The sequence below is a fragment of the Pleurodeles waltl genome, chromosome 4_1, assembly GCF_031143425.1.
Source record: "Pleurodeles waltl isolate 20211129_DDA chromosome 4_1, aPleWal1.hap1.20221129, whole genome shotgun sequence".
Taxonomy (NCBI): domain Eukaryota; kingdom Metazoa; phylum Chordata; class Amphibia; order Caudata; family Salamandridae; genus Pleurodeles; species Pleurodeles waltl.
Window position 1 is genome coordinate 511,370,881 of NC_090442.1, and position 12,491 is coordinate 511,383,371.

The window sequence follows — 12,491 nt, forward strand, 5'->3', positions numbered from 1 at the left end:
AGGCCGGCTACTCAGCAATTAACCGGAGTCTTATCCTTATTTAATTTATAGCCGGAGTATGTTCCAAACAACTTAGCCAGCCTTTCACTTTCCTTAATGGCTTCATCAAGATTGGTTGTGGTCACTGCCACATCATCCGGATAAGCAAAAACCTTCTAGCTCTCCCCGTACTGAACAATTGTGTTAATATCTGTGCACTCCTCCAATTCACTTAGAAAAGGATCTATTTACAGCGCAAAGAGTAACCATGAGCAAGGACAGCCCTGCCTAGTTCCTCTAGAAATAGATATTAAGTCAGATTCTAGGCCTGCTAAACGTACCCGGGCTTTGGAGGCCTTGTACATAGCTTTGATAGGCCTAAGAAATCCAGTTATCAGTATAAGCAAGAACAGTGGATTGAGGTCCAACAAAAGTCTAGGGGAAAGTTCTGCTTCAGGGGTTGAAGGTGGTGAGGTAAAAAATAATCAAGACGTATCAGCTTATTATGAGGTGAGGAGTAATATGAATAACCAGGGTCCAGAGATTTAAGTTTTTCTAAGACATCAAAAAGAGCATGATCCTTTAGCAACCTTGTCATGGTCCTAAATACCTTGGATTACGTCCCTGATAGCTATCAGACATTGTTGGGCCCATAGTAACTTCAAGATAGATGTTAAAATCCCCAAAATTACTAAGGGAAGTGGCCAAGAAGATAATTCCAGATTTAAAGCATCAAGTACTTCCGCTTCATCAAATTTAGATCTGTAGATAATAAAAAGAGTGAACCTGATCGCACCCACATTGCACTCTAAGATGACCCAACTACCCTCTTTATCCACCAGGGAGCGGCCTGGATTACAAATAGAACTTCTGGCCAGAACTGCCACCCCCTGCATTGTCACCATCTGCTGTGTTCAGGCTAAAAGAGTCAGCCCAAACCCCCTTTAGCACTTCCTGCTTCACCCAAGGGACTTGGGTCTCTTGTATGTAGACAAAATCAGCTTGCATTGTTTTTATGCCATTTGCCACCTTCCTTCTCTTTTGGGTGTTATTCAGACCACAAATATTGATAGAACATATTCTTAGCCTATGACCCATGTTTGCTTCTGGATATCCATCAATACCCCTGCCTTATCTTTGACTGGTTGCCCCAAGAGTGTTATCATCCATTTTTTTTTTTTACTGAACTCCTAAGGTCCCAATTAGACCAGCTTGCCTGTACACACTAGTTTGCCTGTTAACCTTGCCGTTCCTTAATCCAAACTCCCCCCAACCCATCTGCCCATCCCAGGCTCCCTCCCTACCCCACAACCTCTCCCTACCAGCCTCCCTCACCTTCTGCCCCCATACAAACCCCTGCCACCTCATAGAAGCCAAAGGACCCATCAGGTCCATTCCACGATGAATTTGTGCTACCCCCCTCCCTCAGCCCCTAGTCCCTGTTCACCTTTCCCTTTTGTTCTTAAAAATATTTGACATCAAAACAATATGCCGTACGTCAAACAGCTCAGTCACCCTCCTAAAGTGATGTATAATAACAACATAAGTGCATAAGTGCAAACAATCTTATAAAAAAAAATCCACATGACCCAGCTTCCAACAAGCCTACTATCAAAGTGAGTCCAGAAACTCCTTAGCCTTCACTTCAGAGAGAAAATAGTGCGTCCTGTCATTAGCAACCACCTTCAGCTTAGCTGTGTTCATCAGAAAGACCTGGGCTCCTTTATTCTGTAATGGTGAGATTAGTTGATGAAGTCTCCATCTTTTCTTGACAGTAGCATGACAGAAATCCGGTCTAACAAAAAAATCACATCCCAATGCAGTGCATTTACAGTCTGGACCAGCAAGGTCATACAAAGCCTGTCTTGCCTGGAAGTTGTGCAAGCAAATCAATATTGCCTCAGGCTTTGCTCTCTCTGCATTCGATTTGGATTTTACTTTAAAGGGGAATCTGTGAGCCCTCTGAATTTCTCTTTCCCAGTCGCACTGAACTAGGTCTGGGAAGGCTTCCTCAAAAATAATCACCATAAATCTATGAGAGTGTGAGCCTTCTGCCCCCTCCAGAACACCCAGTACTCTAAGATTATTTTGTCTCAGTCTATCCTCGAGATCCACCAGCTTACAGTGGGTATCATTCATCTGAGCTTTCAGTAAATTGCCAGTCTCTCCTTGTGTGGCAGCATCATCCTCCATCTTAGAGATACAAGTCTCAGCTTCCACCATCTGTACTGCAAATTCGGAGCACATTTTTGCCACCCGGCGAATGGCCCCCTGCATTTTGCATCAGGCTAACTGCGTTCTACGACTTTTGGCCTTTGTCTCCTACCTATGCTCATAATACTCTGATGTATCATTTCCAAATAGAGTGTCCATGTGGTTGTTATAGGATTAGTGAGAGTGTCTAGAACCCCAAGGCCAGAGATGGAGGAGTAGTCCTAGTGCACATCTTTAGGTGCTTTAGATGGCCAGGTGAGCATGAGTGAAGGCTTCTCTTCTTTTTCTTTTTTTCTAGCAGTGGCAGATTTTGGGCTTTAGGGTTGATCTGGCCCCTTCCCCCACTCTGAAATTTCACCTGATGTAGTTCTCTTGGAGCCAGCTTAAGACCAAGAGGGTTTCCAAGCCCGACTGTTCCCCTCGCCAAAGTCTTTGTTGCTAGTCCAACTAGATCAATCCGACATAGAGAAAAATGTATCTCCCAGGTCTTTGTCCAGGCTGAATTTGGGGGTCAGCTTCCCATCAGCCAAAGTTTGTTCGCCCCTCTGAGATTTCCCTACTGCGCTTGCTTGGGTCAAGTCATGAATTCCATCTGGGGTCTGGGTCTGTGCCTGGGTCAGTGCCTGAGTCAGAACTCCCTTAGAGGCAATGTCATTGTTTGTCTCCATCCCCTCACACTCTTCCTGTTCAACATTTGCAAGATCCACTGTAACAGCATTTAAGAGGGAGGGTGTGGGCAAGCCCACTACCATTTGGGGGACCTCCTTATATGTACCAAGGCTTTCGCTTTCCCCCACATTATTCTGCGCACTTGCGTTTAAGTTCACAGTTGCAGTGTTGCCTGTACCCTCTTATTGTTTTTGAGACAGATTTAATTGTGATTTTTTCTTGAAGTACTTTGCCAGTGGTATGACAGCCAGCTTAACATTTACTACTGCCTTCAACTTCTCGCGCTCACCTGACCCTCATGTGCCTGCTCTAGCTGTCAGAGCCGCAAACCTTCTCCTGTCTTGCCACTAGCCTAGAAGGAGATGCCTTTGATCCTTTCACCGGCATCCGTGCAGCACGCCCCCTGAGGAGAGCAGGGAAACAATGTAGCACGATCACTGCCTGACGCGCTGAGAGATTGCAACAATACAGCTGAGGCAATTTGCTTTGCAACAGTTTTCAGTTCAAGTTAACAAAGCTGCTTGCTCTGAAGCCGAGGATCATGTTAATAATACAGCATGCATGTAGCGGTGAGCGAGGATCGGGTACTGGGGGTCTGGAGATCTGGGATCTGAGATCGGGCAAGGGGAGCACAGCCTAGCCATCTCACGCAGCCGCCATCTTACCCCCACTAAAATGGGCATTATTTTTTGATGCAAAACTAAGGCCCTCATTACAACCCCAGCAGTCGGTGATAAAGTGGCAGTAATACCACCAACAGGCTGGCAGTAAGTACCGCCAAATTATTACTGTGGTGGTGAGAAGTCAGATAGACAGCCACTTTATCACACCGACCACCAGGGCAGATACAACAGCCACCACGGCAATAGCCGCCTACAGCCAGGCGGAAGTCAATGTCTCGCCCACCATATTAAAACCCTAGAAACCGCCACCTTTTCTGGGGCGGTACCAACAACATCAGAAACCTGGTGGATACTGAGCACAAAAGTCAAAGGACTCACCTTTGAAGACACAGGGAAGAACCACCACACCATGGAGCCTGAACTTCAAATATTCCCAATGATGTTCTACGTCCTGCTCCACCATCAACACCAACAACGGCGAAGACGACCATAGTGAGTACAGTGCGTGTACAGTACACACATGCACAAACACACCCCCACCCCCAACACCATACACACAATCAGCTGCAGTAATGAAACATTTACCCGAACCTCTGAGGAATAATGCAAGGACAACATGATTGTGCAAAAGTGAGTGTAATCTTAGCAACACAGTAGAAACACAAAAATGCAATGTAATGGTATATACACACGAACAGTTCAAGGGGCACTGTCCAGTCCATATTGTGCGTGGGCCACAGGGCCAAAGTCCAAGGCCCCACTTGTCACCTGCACCAACATGGAGAGAACACTGCAGGGGCATCAGTTGGAAAATAGGCAGGCACCTCAGGGTATGGGGAATGGGGGGTACCTCAGCCGACAGATGGAACAACACCACTGGTTCTGGAGGGGGCAACATGCCCTTTGCTTAGTCCTGGGGAATGCAAGGCCACAGTCTCTCAAGTGGGTGACTTGCCCACTGGCTCTGGAAGGGGCAACATGCTTTGTGCTTGGTCCTGGGGAGTGCACAGCCACAGTCTCTCAAGTGGGTGACTTGCCCACTGGCTCTGGAGGGGGCAACATGCCCATTGCTTGGTCCTGGGGACTGCAAGGGAAGAGTCTCTCAAGTGGGTGTCTTACCCACTGGTTCTGGAGGGGGCATCGTGCCCTATGCTTCTGATCCTGGGGAGGCTGGGGTCGGTGGACGTCTTACCCACTGGTTCTGGAAGGGGCATCGTGCCCTGTGCTTCTGATCCTGGGGAGTGCAAGGTCACAGTCTCTCAGCTGGGTGTCATACCCACTGGATTTGCAGAGAGCAGGCCGCACAGCAGCCCATGGAGGTAGGACTGCATACGTCCACTGGCAGTGACAGCTGCTCAGTGGTGGTGGTGCTGCTGCTGGTGGGGGCAGGCTCCAGCCCATACCCTGCAGCCTCGGACAACTGCCCACTGGTGATGGTGGTGCTACTGCTGCTGGTGGTGGGGAGAAGCTCCTGCCCATCCCCTGCAGCTTCGGACGGCTGCCCACTGGTGATGGTGGTGCTGCTGCTGGTGGTGGTGGGGAGAAGCTCCTGCCCATCCCCTGCAGCCTCGGATGGCTGCCCACTAGTAGTGGTGGTGGTGGTGGTGCTGCTGCTACTGGTGGTGGTGGGGGGAAGCTCCAGGCCGTCCCCTGCAGCCTCGGATGGCTACCCACTGGCGGTGGTGGTGCTACTGCTGCTGCTTGTTGTGGTGGGGGAAGCTCCAGCCCATCCCCTGCAGCCTCAGATGGCTGCACAACCATGGTTGGTGTTGGGGGCTCTGTCTGAGTCCCTGCACAAGGCCCCTTGTCCTTCCTGCCTGCTAGTGCTGGCTCCTTGCCCTTCCTGGCAGCAGCTGGGTCAGGCTCCTTGCCCTTCCTGGCAGCAGCTGGGGATGGCTCTTTGCCCTTCGGCAGCAGCTGGGGATGGCTCCTTGCCCTTCCTGGCAGCAGCTGGAGATGGCTCCTTGCCCTTCCTGGCAGCAGCTGGGGATGGCTCCTGGCTCTTTCTGGCAGCAGCTGGGGATGACTCCTTGCCCTTCCGGGAAGCAGCCGGGGATGGCTCCTTGCCTTTCCGGGCAGCAGCGGGGGATGGCTCCTTGCCCTTCTGGGCAGCAGCCAGGGATGACTCCTTGCCATTCTGGGCAGCAGCTGGGGCAGGTACCCATTCCTTGAGGCTGCCTGGTGCCCTGGAACCTTTCCCACCACAAGTGGGTGTGGAGACTACTGGGCCCGTGCACTGGGTGGCTGAGGTGGTTGCCCGAGTTATTGCCACCCTGGCCAGACGTGAAGGACTGGGGGGGCAGGAAATAGGTCAATGGTGGAGAGGAATAAAGTCTTAGGGACAGTGGGGCGGGAAGAGGGAGATGGTTTGGGAGTGGAGGAAGAGGGAGTGGTTGTAGGAGTCGTCTGTCTGCTGTGTTTGGGTGCAGGTGCATGGGCTGGATGCTGTTGTGAGGTGGATGGCTGTTGAGTGTCTTAGTGCTTACGTTTGTGTACCTTAGGAGGGGAGACAGACACAGTGGGAGAGGACACAAGCGTGCATGGCTATTGTGGAGGTGTCTGCCAGTGAGGTGTGTGGTGGTGATGCTGGTAGTGGATGAGGATGTAGTGCATGCAGGTGTGAATGTAGACAGAACTGGGAGGGAGGTGGAGGAGGAAGAGGAGGGGGGCACAGTGGCAATTGTGGATGTTGGTATGTCTACATCTGGATGGTGTTTGTGTGAGTGCCTGTGGGATGATGTGTGGTGCTTTTGCTTGCCTATGCCACTCTTGTTTGTTGTCTTGTGTGCATGGTCGTCTGCCTGTGTGCTTGGGATAGGTTGGGGATGAGGGGAATGGGATTGGGAAGAGGAAGTTGGAGGGAGGATGGTAGAAACAGGGACAATGGCTTCCATCAAAGAGGAGGCCAGAGCCCGGGTTGATCTCTGTTCGGCCACCAAGCTAGTGTAAATGCTCTCCAGGAATGCATTAGTCTGCTGCATCTGGGCTGCCAGCCCCTGGATGGCACTCACAATGGTTGACTGCCCTACAGAAATGGATCTCAGGAGGTTAATAGCCTCCTTACTCAGGGCAGCAAGGATAACTGGGGCAGGGTCTGAGGTGCCTGGGGCGCAGGAGATGCCCACCATCCTGGGTGAGTGGGCACGGGCAACTCAAATAGGAGCTGCTGGGAGGGCAGTGCTCGTACGGGGGGTGGTGGCTGTACCTGTAGCTTAGGTCGTCACAGAGGTGTCAGCCACCACCATGGAGCTTCCATTGGAGGAGGTATCTGTGTCTGAAATGTATCCTCCTGTTTCCCTGCTGTTCTGCTCCTCTCGCCCTCCATCAAACTGGTGCCCTTGTTGCGTGGGCTCTCATTATCCTAAATGAGACTACTGGATTTCTAGGCAGCAGGATCGTTCACGGTGTGGGGGACTGAGTCTGACCCACTTGGAAGGACCTCTATCACCCTAAATCCGGTTTTGCTCCGGCTAACTAGCAGTGCCTCATTTCTCCAAAAGGGAAGAGATGATTGGGCAGCCGAGCGCATGACATCTTTGGAACTTCTCAGGGAAGTCGTGGTCACTCAGATCCAAACCAACTCTCTCATTTACAATATGATCTCATATACAAATGACAAAGGCAGTATAAGTTTTATATAATGTTTTAATAAAACGACTGCATTTTAGATAAGGCGTGAGCCGCAATAACCAGAACCATACAACACAGTAGGATTAAAATAGTCACGAGGAGAGTAAAACATAAGAACAACGCTATCATGGTGTTTAGCAATTTCTACTCTCCCTCAGGTAGTTCTATTTCGAGCACAGCATGTTAAGCTTCTAGCTTGCCTTTCTGAATCCCCTGGGAGTCATCAGCCCTCATACCTGAGCAAAGGCCTGTGATCTGGTTCAGCATCTGCAACGAGGCAGTCAGCGTCTAGTTGTGGTTCCCTGGTCGGAATCTCCCTCTTGCGTGTATTGGGACAAGGAAGTGTTTTTATAACTAACATGTCAGCGTGATCACAAAATGTCCCTACGCAAGAATGCCAAAGACTAAACTCCTACCACGTCTATCGGCAATGTACCAGACTGTATCCTTGACTGAAGCACAGAGTGAACAGGAATGTGTTATGGAGAACTCCAGTGCTGAAGTAGGCTAATCAGTGTGATATGAAATATAAAACAAGACCGGCTATTTGAAAAATAACAGTACGAAGACGAATAAAAGCATTTAGAGCAAAGTGCACAGAGGCTCTAAGCTGCTAGCAAATGAATAAAATACATCAAGGGCAAAATGCACAAAGGCCTAAAGCCTGAAGCTAATGCGCAAAGGATACGTAAAACTGACCACACTACACCCTCAACGTCGGTGGACTCTGCCTCCTGGGTCCTGTGGAATGTAGCTCACTCCGTCACCGGTGCCTCTGCTCCTCTGCCAGATAATGCTAATGCACATAAGGACAAAGTGACAAAACAAAGAAGGGAGGGGAAGAGACAAAGGATACACTGGGTCAATGGCTGCACCAACACCACCACTGGTGCACACACCACCGTCACACACAGGGAACAGCCCTACTCACTATGTATTGCACTACCAGTTGTAATGCTAGCCACCAAGGCAGGGGGAGGGGCACATACCGCCAAATGCAATACACCTGGGACCCACACAGCCCTGACCAATTGTGGATGCCTACGAGCTAAGTAGAAGGATTATCACTTCAGAACCCTTCCCAACATGGGACCTACTCTGCAATATCAGGCCTGGCATAGGGGCACCCACTGACACACATTCCTCACCCGGGTACCCCACTACCATGTGTAACTTGTAATGATGGGCACTGTACTCCCCCCTTGTGGCTGCTGTGATGCCCTCCAGCGCCCATCCAGCTCCAGATAGGCCACCGCCAGTATGCAGGCCATCAGTTGGGTCAGGGTTCGACGGGCACCCCTTCCTCATTGGGAGGCCATCCCCAGCTGGGCCTCTGCTGTCTTCCGTGCCCAGCATCTCTGGTCCTCCCACCGTTTGCGACAGTGGGTGTGCCACTTGCTGTAGACCACCAGGGTCCATACGTCCTTGGTGATGGCACGCCATATACCCTTCTTTTGATGGGCGCTGACCTGCAGAGAAATACACGCAGGAAATGGTATCAGTCAGACCGTCCTGCCTATTACACTTATGGCCCACCATACCCCTTCACATCACCATTTATACACACAAGGCCCAGCACACAAGCTGTACGCTGCCCAGGGGACATCCACCCACCCCCCTACACGAGGCCTTCACACACACCACTTTATGCATTCAAGCCACATGCATTGTGCTCACAGGGTACTCACCTGTTGGTCTGGAGGCCCAAACAGCAGTCTGTATTGGGGTAGGACACCATCCACCACTCTCTCCAACTCCGCTGAGGTGAAGACAGGGGCCCTTTCCCCAGTCACACAAGCCATGGTAGGTTCAAGACACAGGTCACGGCAGCACATGCAGTGTAGGTCCTCTCTTATGGAAGGTCAGGTAGCAAGTGAGTGACCAGAAAATGTCTGTCACCACTGGCTCACATCACCATTGGCCACTGTACTCCATGGGGCCCAATTTTAACCAATGAGGAGTTGCACGGTGGTTCCCGACTGCCTCTCGCAACAGTGCTCAACGTCAGCAGAATTACCTCACTTCCACCTGTCCCTCCACACAGGACAGGCGGACGCCATTTCAAGGGGGAGGGCAGGGCCTGGATAATAACTGTGTCACATGTAACAATTGGACATACAGGACTAATACCACTTACCCATTCCAAATTCAGATCATGCATTGTACTATTGTGGCTCCGATGATCAGTTTGTGACCGGCTCTTCACTCTTTTGTCCCTTAGACTTCAACCACTGCAGATGAATAGGAGATGGAGACATATCCCTGTGCACAGACCCCTGGTGGACTTGGCGACAATGGAGGACAGGCACATTATCCTCACCTATAGACTTGACAGGGCCACAATCACAGAGCTGTGTGCCCAACTGGAGCCCGACCTGATATCTGCTATTCATCACCCCACTGGGATCCCCCCTCTTGTGCAAGTCCTATCTGTGCTCCATTTCTTGGCAACTTGTGCTTTCCAAGTAACAGTGGGATTGGCAGCAGGAATGTCACAGCCAATGTTCTCAATAGTGCTGACAAGAGTGTTGTATGTCCTGATTAAACACATGTGCAGCTACATTGTATTCCCCCAGGTGGAGGATTTGGCCACAGTGAAGTCTGAATTCTATGCTATGGGACATATCCCCAACATAATTGGAGCAATTGATGGAACACATGTTGCTTTAATTCCCCCCGGCAAAATGAACAGGTGTACAGAAATTGAAAGAGTTTCCACTCCATAAATGTCCAGATGGTGTGCTTGGCTGACCAGTACATCTCCATTGTCAATGCTAAGTATCCTGGGTCGGTGCATGATGCCTTTTTCCCATCCCAATGGCCCAACTACAGAGGCACAGGGTGTGGGTAATAGGTGAGCCCTGGTTCCCACCCAGTGTATGGGTATGGTGTGGGCCTTATAGAATAGTGTGTGGCTAAATGTTGTCCCTTGATATTTGCAGGTGACTCAGGTTACCCCAACCTATCATGGCTACTGACTCCTGTGAGGAATGCCAGGACAAGGGCAGAAGAACGTTACAATGAGGCACATGGGCGAACATGAAGGATAATCGAATGGACCTTTGGCCTCCTGAAGGCCAGGTTCAGGTGCCACCATCTAACTGGGGGATCCCTGTGCTACTCACCAAAGAAGGTCTGCCAGATGATCGCGGCATGCTGCATGTTGCACAACCTTGCATTGAGGCGCTATGTGCCTTTTCTGTGGAGGAGGAAGCTGGAGATGGCCGTGTGACAGCAGTGGACCCTGTGGACAGTAAGGATGATGAGGCAGAAAATGAGGATGAGGACAACAGAAGTTCAGTGATTCAACAATACTCCCAATGACACATAGGCAAGACAGTGTTACTTCACATTTCATTGTCATTATTTAGATTATCTTTGGCAGTGCCATGCTGTTATTTCCCACTTCTATGCCCACTCACTGTACTGTTTGGCAACTCATTTTGCTGATGTTGGTGCCCCACTATCGCTCCTGATGTGATCACTGCAGCCAACTACAGGTCTTTCCTATTTGAACATTACTGTACATTTGAATTGCAATGTTTGAACCTGGTAAAACGAATACATACTAAAATAAGTTTGACATACACCATACTTGTATTTTTTTAAAGGGTGTTTATTTGAGTGCTAAGAAGTAGAGGGGCAAGTGCATTGGGATGGGGTGATGATGGAGGAAAGTCCAGGGTATTGTTCTAGTCAATTTGGTGCACAGGTGCATTGTCCATGGGGACATAGGAAGGGGAGCAATGGGCGTTCAAGGTGGACAGGGTGACAGAGTGGGACACAAGAATGACAATCAGGAGAGTCTAATTTCCTGGTGGGGGTCTTGGCAATAGTCTCTGGCTTCTGCCTGGATCGCAGGGAACGTTTGTGGGGTGGTTCACCTCCTGCAGGGGAGGAGTGCTGGTGGCCTGTTGGTCCAGTGGTGGGGCCTCCTGTCCACTAGCAGCAGTGGAGGTGGAAGGCAGTTCAGATGTCTGGCTAGGGGCAGAGGCCCGCTGTTGTGAGGCTGACTCCCTCATAATGTTGGCCATGTCTGCCAGCACCCCTATTATGAAGACCAGGGTGGTGTTGATGGCCTGCAAGTCCTCGATGATCCTCTGGTACTGTCTCTCCTGCAGCCTCCTGTTCTCCTGCATGTTGTCCAGGATCTGGCCCAGGGTATCCTGGGAATGTTGGTAGGCTCCCAGGATCTCTGCAAGTGCCTCCTGGAGAGTTGGTTTCCTGGGCCTGTCCTCCCCCGGCACACAGCAGTCCTCCCAGTTTCCCTGTTGTCCTGTGCCTCTGTCCCCTGAATCATGTGCCCTCTGCCACTGACCCCAGGTCCCTGATTGTCTTGGGTATGAGGTGTGCCCTGCGGTCCCTGTAGTGGTGGACACACTGCTGATTGACGTGTCCTGGGGACAGAGGTATGGGTACCCTGGGTGGGTGCTGTGGTGGTATTTCGAGATGGGGGAGGCTCTGTGGTTGTCTGGGACTGTGCCTGGGTAACCGACTGTCCAGAGTTCCCTGATGTGCCACATTGGTCATCCAGATCCAGGTGACCAGAGTTGCTGTCATCACTGTGGGCCTCTTCAGTTGGGGGACTAGATATTGCTGGCACCTCTTCACCGCTGACATTGGATGGGATACCTGTGGGAATGTAAATGTAGTGTTATTGTTTCTGTGTGTGACATATTGTGCATCAGTGGGTTGCCCTCTATGATTATATTTGCCCTGGCAGCTTTCACTTTTGTTCATTTGGTGTATGTTGGGATGATTAGTTCTCTCGAGAGTGCATGCTTTAGTGATAGGTGTCCATGAAGGTCTGTGTGTGGTGTCCATGCATTGGTATGGCATGCAGGACTTGGCATTGGGATGAGTGAGATGTAATGGTGGGGGGTGTGGGAGGTGGTGGAGTGAAGGGAGTGAGGGTGACGGTGGGAGTATGTGATGGCATGCAGGTAGGGGGGTAGTGGTTTTAAAGAGTTGACTTACCAGAGTCCAGTCCTCCTGATACTCCGGCCAGGCCCTCAGGATGCAGGATTGCCAAGTCTTGCTCCTCCCATGTTGTTAGTTGTGGGGGAGGAGGTGGAGGTCCACCACCAGTCCTCTGTGCAGCGAGTTGATGTCTTGCTGCAATGAAACGTACCTTACCCCGTAGTTCGTTCCACCTCTTCCTGATGTTGTCACTTGTTCTGGGGTGCTGTCCCACGGCATTGACCCTGTCCACGATCCTCAGCCATAGCTCCATCTTCCTAGCAATGGATGTCTGCTGCACCTTTGCTCCAAATAGCTGAGGCTCTACCCAGATTATTTCCTCCACCATGACCCTCCTCTGAAAATCGGGGGTATCTTTGTGGTGCCATAGATGTTGTGTGAGTTGGGTAGGTGAGG